Raw genomic sequence first — 9,611 nt, forward strand, 5'->3', positions numbered from 1 at the left:
CCGTGTTCAATTTCCCTCTGGACCTCGGCTACAGCTCCGTTTCTCTGGATGTGAAATTAATGTCATTCAGAACCAAAGTCATTGAGCCTCTATGAGCCAACACTGTTCTGTTAGAGAGTGCTTGGAGCCTACTGGACAAGCACTCTGCTGCCTCCGGATCCTCTGCTTTCCAGTCCAACTTCTTAATTGAAAGCCACTCTAATCTAATTTTACAATTCATGAAGGATTCTATCGATATAGTGCAAACAGGTATGTGTGCGTGTGGAAATCCAATGAGGGCCTCGCGTCTGATTGACAGCTGTTGGAGGTTCCCATCATTTGAACCTTGGAGCGTAGGACGCAGAGCCCTGCATGTCTGTCACTCATGCAGGATAATTAAGCGCTTTTCAGCCTCTTGCTAACTCTGCAGGATGTTGGCCTGTTGCTAAGAAACAGCAAGGAGCAGAGGGTGTGTGAGAGCAGCTAATTGGTTGTATAGGGTCCATGTTATAAGGTTACTATTCACCCCCCCCCCCCCACACACACACACACACACAGTTCTGATATGTGTGCGTGTGTGTGGTCTGAGTGAGTGTATTAGATATAAAAAGAGAGAGAGAAAAAGACAGAAAAGTCAAAGACAAAGCGAAGCAAGACAGAACGAAACAAAACTTTTCCATAGTAAAGCTAATGAATGTGTGTGTGTGTGTGTGTGTGTGTTTTTTTACAAAGTGTCTGAAATGATTTAATTCAGTCAAGCTGTAAGTCGGTGCACCAGTGCATTAGAGAACAAAGGCTTCTTCAGGAATCAGATTGAGGACAGCCTTTACTCTTGCTGCAATCTACTAACTAAAAGGAAAAGAAAGATGTGATTTTTTTTTTTTTATTCCAGCCCACACAAGGTCTAGTCAAGGTTTTGAAGCCACACATACTTGAAAGCAATGCTTGTACAAGGAGAGGCGGAGATTATTTAACTCCGGTGGTTTTTAATCAGCCGGCGTATCAGAGTGGGATTGATTGGTATTTTAGGGCAGTGGGTTTCGATCCTGGAGTCCTGTTGGCTTTTCTAGCCATCTAATCAGGGGCTGATTCACACCTGGGATGCCAGGTGAATGCAATTAACTGCAATCAACTTTTGGGGATATTATTGTCAATCACTTTTCCACTGAAATCTAGCTTCAACATTGGGGAATAATTGCACACTAACACCTACATCCCTCCTCAAAAATCACATATGACTGTGCTGATATGTGCATTTTTTTTTTCACTAGTGGGATTGCAGCTCCCTGTTAAAGGAAATCTGAATTAATGCATCATAGCTGGTACCAAACAGGCACATGGTGTGTGTAGCTGCATCTGCTAGATACTCACAGATAATTATTTAGAGCCAGAGAATGACCTGCATGGAGTTTTGCCTGCACCGAATATTTCAACAGAAAACGTCAGCTGTAGCTTGCACATACTTCCTTCACTGCCATAATTCATAACTATAGCCAATGCGTATGGGTCTTTGTCCCCATGACAATGTGTATGTTTGCCTGAAGTCGGTGGAGAATGAGTCATCCAACAGCACTGCAATGCAGCTGCACACACTCACAGGAGAGGGAGATGAACCCGGCGCTGTGTGTGAGTGTGTTTGTGTGTGTGTGTGGCAATAGTAAGATGCCTCCATTAAGTGTTCTCATCTGACACCTGTTGCCATGACAATGACATGGGCCATTGTAGCCCCTGTGTAAGAGGTCAAAAGTCAGCTGGATAATCTATGACAGCCAGTGATCATCATATGGCAAACAACCACCAATATAAGTATAAATCAATTATATAGAAAGGTATTAATTGATGATTCTTTCCTTTAAAAGACCCAATCGTCATATAACTTACAACTTACACCATGATTTATGCTATGAATTTATATCACAGAGTTATGTCAGCCTAAAAAAGAAGGCAAACTGAATTTTGAAGGTTTTACTGTCCACTACATCCCAGACATTTATCCTTTTTTTTGGCTAAAAATGGTTTGTTGGAATCCAGAGATCCCTTTAAGGCTTTACAGCAAAGTCTGAAATGAAGCAGTCGAGTCCGCACAGCTTGCAAAGAATTCTACATCAGCAAACGATGTCTATTGGCCGGGGTAAAGTTTACCATGCGTGCTGACAAGGAACCAACAAACCCCATGCAGGATAATAAGGTGCTTTTCAGCTCCTTGCTAACTCTGCAGCTCTTGGGCTGAATTCAGTCTTTATACTAACAGCTTATCACCATCAAGGCTGCTGACTCTGCCTGGCTGATGAAGTCATTTAGCTGCCAATGCGAGATATATTATTTTACCTGTTCAGTCGCTTTATTTGTAATCTGTCAGGAACAGATAACCCCCACATTTTATGTTTGGTATTTCAGGCATTTAGCCAATGCTTCTTATCCGGCATGACTTTTTGGCACGGCAAGCGCCAAAGCATAATAAGCTTCAATTCCTCGATGTTACAAGCAAGCCGTCGTAAGAAGTGCAAAGGGTCAAAGTCACAGAGCATCTGGGAGCCCAGCCAGGCAATAAATATCCCAGCGTCTTTAGAATGCTTGTGTGTTGTTGGGAAGCACAGGGTAAAGAAATAAGAGCTGGGGAGAAAAGGAGGAGAAGTATATATAGACAAGACAGGAGGATGTAGAGGAGGGAGATGGGGGCGAGAGGGACGAGAATCGTTTCTAAGGATAAGAAAGTAAAGTTAAATACTGGTGGATTTTCTATTTTGCCCTTTCAGACTAAAAGCCTAGTGTGTGACTCCTCTCATTAAGGGACGTTGGTGATATGAAGATGTATTCTTTAACTGTGAATAGCTAGATACATTTTCAGGTAATACATAAAGTACATTTGTAGGTACTTGCTAAACTGCAGGCTAACAGTTTGAGTTACTACTGTAAATAATGCTTCCTGACTATATTTTTTGAACCTGCATCCTTCTTGTTGAGAGGCAACAGTGCTGAGATACTGTGCTGCCCATTTGGTAAATAAATTTGTCACGCCTTCAACTGTGTGGTCATGGACTGGCAGAATGACAGATACACACAAAAACACAGACACAGACACACACACACACACACACACACACACACACACACACAGCTAGTCACCTAGGCTGTCAATCTGTCTTTGTTTTGCATGAACTCATAAACTCTACTAATCAAGTGTATTCATGATGTGTGGTTGCTTCAGGTGAAAGGCTCGCTCTGTGTTGGCTACTTTGGCAGAGTATTGCATTTTTGGCAAGCAAACCCACATTTGCATGAAGTTGCTGCTGACATAATGAGAAGGAGATAAGCAGGGAGGCAGACTGAGGACCTGGCAACCTGCTGCATCCTAATCATCTGATTATTTAGCTGGACATGCCGGGGAGTGTTTTGAGGACACACCGGGAGGGAGGCGAGGATGAAAGAAGGAGTGGAAGCAGAGAGAGAGAGAGAGAGAGAGAGAGAGTGGGGGGAGGGAGGGGTAGACAGGGCATGACTCAGAGTTTCATTTTTTTTTGAAAGAGAGAAAATCAGTTTTGTTTCCTGTTTAAGGGACTTCAGGAGGGTGTTAATGGGACGTGGCAACCTGCCAAGTAAAGACGCCAGTACTGCCCACATGCTCATTACCAGTGACTGTGATTTTGAGTGTTGTTGTCATTTAGAAACCTCTGGACTGGAGAGAGATGACACATGACACCACAGAATTAAAAATAGATTGCAATAGTTTGTTGGTTCATGAAACACAGAACAATCAGACACAGAGAGGGAGGGAGCCTGGGAGGGTAAGAACAAAGTTTGCGCGGTATGTTGTGTTAAATTTACTGAACATCATCATCATCATATTACTCATCACCATCATTGCCGTCGTCATTATCATCATCATCATTGTCAGTCATTATCACCATTATCATCACCATAAGCATCATCTATGCTCTGAAAAGTCATGCAACATCACCACCACCACCATCATCATCATCATCATCATCATCATTGATATCATCATCATCATCATCAACATCAATCAATATCATCATCACCATCATCAATACCGTCATCATTATCAGCATCAATCATCATCATCATCATCATCATCATCATCAACATCAACATCAATATCATCATCACCATCATCAATGGTGATATCAATCATATCATCATCATCATCATCATCATCATTGATATCATCATCATCGTTATCACCATCATCAATATCATCATCATCATCATCATCATCACCATTATCACTATCATCATCATCATCATCATCATCACCATTATCAATATCATCATCATTATCAATATCAATCATCATCCTCATCATCATCATCATCATCATCATCAACATCAACATCAATATCATCATCACCATCATCAATGGTGATATCAATCATATCATCATCATCATCATCATCATCATTGATATCATCATCATCGTTATCACCATCATCAATATCATCATCATTATCAACATCAATCATATCATCATCATCATCATCATCATCATCACCATTATCACTATCATCATCATCATCATCATCATCACCATTATCAATATCATCATCATTATCAATATCAATCATCATCCTCATCATCATCACCATCATCAATATCATCATCATCATCAACATCAATCATCATCCTCATCCTCATCATCATCTGTATCTTCATCATCATCATCCTCAGCTCCCTACAGTGATCCACTTATCAGCTCCTCCCTGTATAAATCTCTGGTCACACGGATCATCTCTGTCTTTCTGCACATGGCAGCACAGACAGCAGCCGGCTCCAGCTGCCTGCGCAGCAGCAGTTGGCCCCTCGCTGCTCAGATGCCAGTGGATTGTTAATTAGCCAGGACGGCCAGTACCGGTCCTGCTAGGATCAAAGAAGTCTTCCAGTAAGTGGTGCAGAGCAGATCGAGCTCCACCAGAACAACATGAGCAGGTTTTCTGTAAACAGAACACTGAACCCCCTCCGCTGCACTACGCCTCCTCTGCCACTGTCGCTGGTCCTACAGTGCACATTTACCCACTGGAACACAACTTGCACACTGTATCTTTATTTGCTGTAATATTTTCAACATGCTCGGTTGTAATTACTGTATTTGTGTCAATTTCAGCACTCTCCGCTTCTTATTATCTATATCCTACTCTCTGCTGCTGCGACAAAACCACTTTCATTCATCATTACAGCTTCATCAAATCATCATCTCATCTGATCTATAGATGACCAGCTGCATTATCATCCACTTTTCATTTGCACTTAGTTTTTCATTAAGGGTTAAGTGCTTATATTAGCTGCTGTACGGTTACTCCTTGCAAGAGGAGTAGTTTGGAAAATTTTTATTTGAGGATATATGCAAGGTTGGGGAGATTCCTACAATGGCCACTGTTTATTTGATGCCTCTGGTCTATGTTGTTAGAGTATTAAAGGATAAAATGTAATTATATTGCTAAGAGAACTAGTAGAACTATCATCAATACACATCCTGCCACTGTACAGATTTAGTCAAAACTGTGATATTGTGGACATTAGAAACACCATCTTAAGACTTTATTTTCACTTTGTTCTCTTAATATACAGTATACAAATCAATCACCTCATGGCAACATCATTTTGTACGATTTCTCGACAGTTCTGGCACCAATTTCACTTGCACACATCCTGTATCTCTGCAGTAATAAAGCATTTTGCTGGAGAAGCTAATAATAGAGTGTGAACATTCAAAACAACAGAGACTGTTTACTGCACAATGTAATACTAACACATAAAATACATGGTCTGATAGATAGATGCTGATAGCCATGCAGCTTTACTGTAATTTACACATTATTCACATTAATTCCTAAATGTACAGTACAGTCAAACAAAGATGAACAATGTACAATATAAAACAACAATAAATACTGCATTTATTGTCAGTTGTAACCCTGAAATATGTAGCCGTACTCTTTTTTTTGTCTGAAACAGAGTAATGAAAAACATCGCCTCCCCCACAACTGTTTTGGTAGATAGATTTCATGAGGAGCAGCATCACATTAGAATGTGGAGCAAAAGCTGAAAGAGAAGCAGTATCAGACTCTTCAGGCTTCACTGGCCACCCTAACACACACACACACACACACACACACACACACGCACACACACACACACCAACAGGAACAGCACAACAAAAAAATAAAGGTTTGCGATATGTTAAAGAAAGTGACAAATGGTTAATTTTTAGGTGATGTGCTACTTTATTAACCAGTGTAGGGACATTTTCTTTTCTCTTGCCCCCCTCCAGGGAGGTCAGAGGTCAGAGGTCAGCTACAGAACAGCACCCTGAAGCTGGTAGGGAGTCAGTGTCTTGCTCAAGGACACTTCAGCATGGTGGATGCATGCTGACACGTGGTTTGAGCCCAGTTCATCCAGTTAAAAGATGGCCTCTCTAACCACTAAGCCGCCTCGCCGCAGCAGGATGATTGAAGAGTGCAGCAAGTCAAATTCATCATCGGAGATAAAACGGGGGAACCGAGAGTTCTGACACCCTATCACTGATCTACAACCTCTTGAAATTCAGTTCTGGGAAATCATTTAATAGAAGGATTTTTCTATCCAATTTGATCTAAAAAAGGTGCGAAATTCGGGTTAACGTCTTCATCTATAATCCTCGAAATTGACATGGAAAAGGTTTCATTTCTGTGCACGCTCTCACCTTAATCTGCACATCTGAAAGCGCTTTGAGGTATGAGCATACATACATTATGATAAAATCTCACATTATATAGTGCACGGCGCACTGCAGAATAAGAAAAGACTCGATGTTTAGGATGTTTGTTGTCTGAGGAAATGAAGCCCATTCGAATGCATCTTAAAATCAAGTTGAAGATTAAATCCAAGCACATTTTTAATAGATGAGGTGTCCGGACCTTGAATACCTGCTGTGCACATTGATTGCTGCATGGACGCATACATTCTTTCCCTTTGTATGTGAATATTTGCACTACAAAAATGAAGAAATGAGTGCACTCTGTCACTACTTTTGTCTCTTTGAAAACCCACGATCTCACGGTGTCTTCACTGGCCTTAAGTGCGCAACAAACGTTCATTAAGTCAGTAGATATTCTCCATTTTCCATTATCTGTGTTAGACTAATGTAGTTGTAGGAAACAACACAAATTGGAGTGTCAGTAAAGATGAAGGGGCATCGTTTGAACTGCAGCACTTTCAAGTCCCAAGAAATCGGAGGTAGTAGCACAGCCCAGTGTCATTCTAGGACTCTGAGTCTATATTTACAACACATCTAAGAATACGAGTATTGATTTAGCATCACTGGTCAAGTTACATCAACATATAAACTTCACTGTGACCTGAGGCAGTGCTTTTTTACAAACTTTTTACTGGCAGGTCCCCGTGTGAGAAGAGTAGAAACACATTTGAACGACCCTGTGCTTTATAAAAGCAGCTCCTTATAGTCTTTTTCTAACATTTGTACAACGCATGCAGCCTTGCATTTCAATAAAGGGGAGTTAATATGGCAGGACCAAATGTAACAAGAGGAGGTATACCATGAAAGCACAAGTAACCATAGTAACAAAGCAATGACAGCTACCTGGCATCTGCATGTCTCATTGTTGTGTTCCAAGCACAGGTACACACACACACACACACACACACACATGCGCTCTCTTCCTCTCCTCTCATACACACACAGCTAGCTTTACAGAAAGTGTGGTCTGGTCAGTGGATTATGGCGTTTGAATGACAGTCCTGCCCTTTCTCAGTGTTGCTCACCAAAAGCTGGCCTGATGGGAACTCACAGTGTCTCTACTGAGGATGACTCATACTGAAGATTAGACCTCCTAACACTCTCTCTTTCTCCGCGCCCCTCTCCCTCCCACTGGCTCTTCCTCTTCTTTTCTTTCGCTCTCTTCCTCTCCCCGCTCTCTGGCTTTGTGCTTCTTTCTTATCTCTCGCTGTCTCTCTTTCTGTCTCTGTCCTTAAATCCCTGTCTCTCACTGACTCGCTCTCCTTCTGCGTCTCACAGCTCAGAACTAGAAGAGGCTACGTCTCGAAGGACTTTCTTTTGAAAATGACTGACACCTCACTTGACTCCCATGGAGGGCTTTCATAACACACCCTCTGGCGGCCATATTGGAAGTCCTCAACCATGTCTATTCACACAACTGAATAGGCACGGTTCATTTATGTGCTGTTGTTGACTAGGAACTCATCATTTCACCACTGACAGGCCCACATCTTATCGATTTTGTGTTTACAAAATGTCAGTTTGTTACAAACAGCTAGCATAACAGCTAGTGTCACTGTCTTGATATAAACACACCTGTTTTGTGCACTAATTAACATACATAACTAAAAGCTAGCATTAGTAGTTGCTAGAAGTTGTATTTTAACATTAACATTGGTTGCTCTGCTAAATTAGCCTGCTGGCTAGTTAGCTGGGTAACAATGCCAAAAAACAGCTGTTTGTTCAGGTTAACTGAGCTGACTCTTCTCGAGCTACAACTTCTGTTTTGGAGTAAAGACTAGGACTAAAGAAAAGACAGTTTCCAAACCTAAATCTGGAAACAAATCTACCTCTTCAGACGATTCACTTTTACTTAGGTTACTGAATTAAACTACGGTACACCCACACCACAACAATCTTTATCAGATACAGTATCTGTCTTTTTCTAGACCGGCTGTTACATATATTTCCGCACATCCAATTCTCCATTGGACTTCCATGATGGTGCCAGATGTGGTTGCTAGGAGATATGTGACCCGACCTGGACCCAACTGCAAAGCCTCAATACTACAGTGTTGAGACAAAGAGAATTGAACATCAAATCTATCTATGTATCTATCCATCCCAAGGACTAGCTGGTGACCCACGGCTGCATGCGAACGCAGACTCAAACGAGTCTCCCCTAGCTGCTGGGGAGCTTGGAGAGATTCACTGAGAAATCAATCTCATTTTGCACAAGATCAAAAAGCGTTAAGAGACTTTCAGAAAGCACTCCTGTACTGATGTTGCTGGCTTGGAAGTGGGGAGAGAGCATTAGCATATTGTCGCTGTCAGGTGAAAACCTTGTATCTCCAAAATGGCAACTTTTAAGTAGAAATGCAGCCTTGTGTTTTGCTTGATCTCCAAGTATTTTTGAGTTTATCCAAAGGGGTTTGAAAGGATTTTATAAGCCAAGGATGGTGAAATGCTCTCATTCCATAGCACACCATGTAATCCTTCAATTGAAGTCAAAACATTAAAATCACCAAAATTGGAATTATGAGGTTTCCACATGGTAACAGCGATATTATTCTGTTGCCTTTTTGCCTTTGATTAGGCACCTGTGATAATGTATGTGTGTGTGTGCACTAATGCATGTGTGTGTGCCTGTGTCCACAAAGACACAGATATGGGGTCTCATCTGTTTGATCCATCCAACCTATTTCGTTGTCTCATTGTAAAGGTATGGGGTATGCAAGGTTGCTATGGTGACGATTCTTCTCGGCAACACGGAGAACTGCACACACTCTGTAGTTTGATTGGCCGCTACATCGCCGTACCCCGAGTCCCTGGACATAATGAGCCAGCATCCTATTGAAGTCAGTATCAGTATCCTCCTGTGATCAATCCGTTCGATACGTTT

Source organism: Centroberyx gerrardi, chromosome 3, assembly GCF_048128805.1.
Source record: "Centroberyx gerrardi isolate f3 chromosome 3, fCenGer3.hap1.cur.20231027, whole genome shotgun sequence".
NCBI lineage: Eukaryota > Metazoa > Chordata > Actinopteri > Beryciformes > Berycidae > Centroberyx > Centroberyx gerrardi.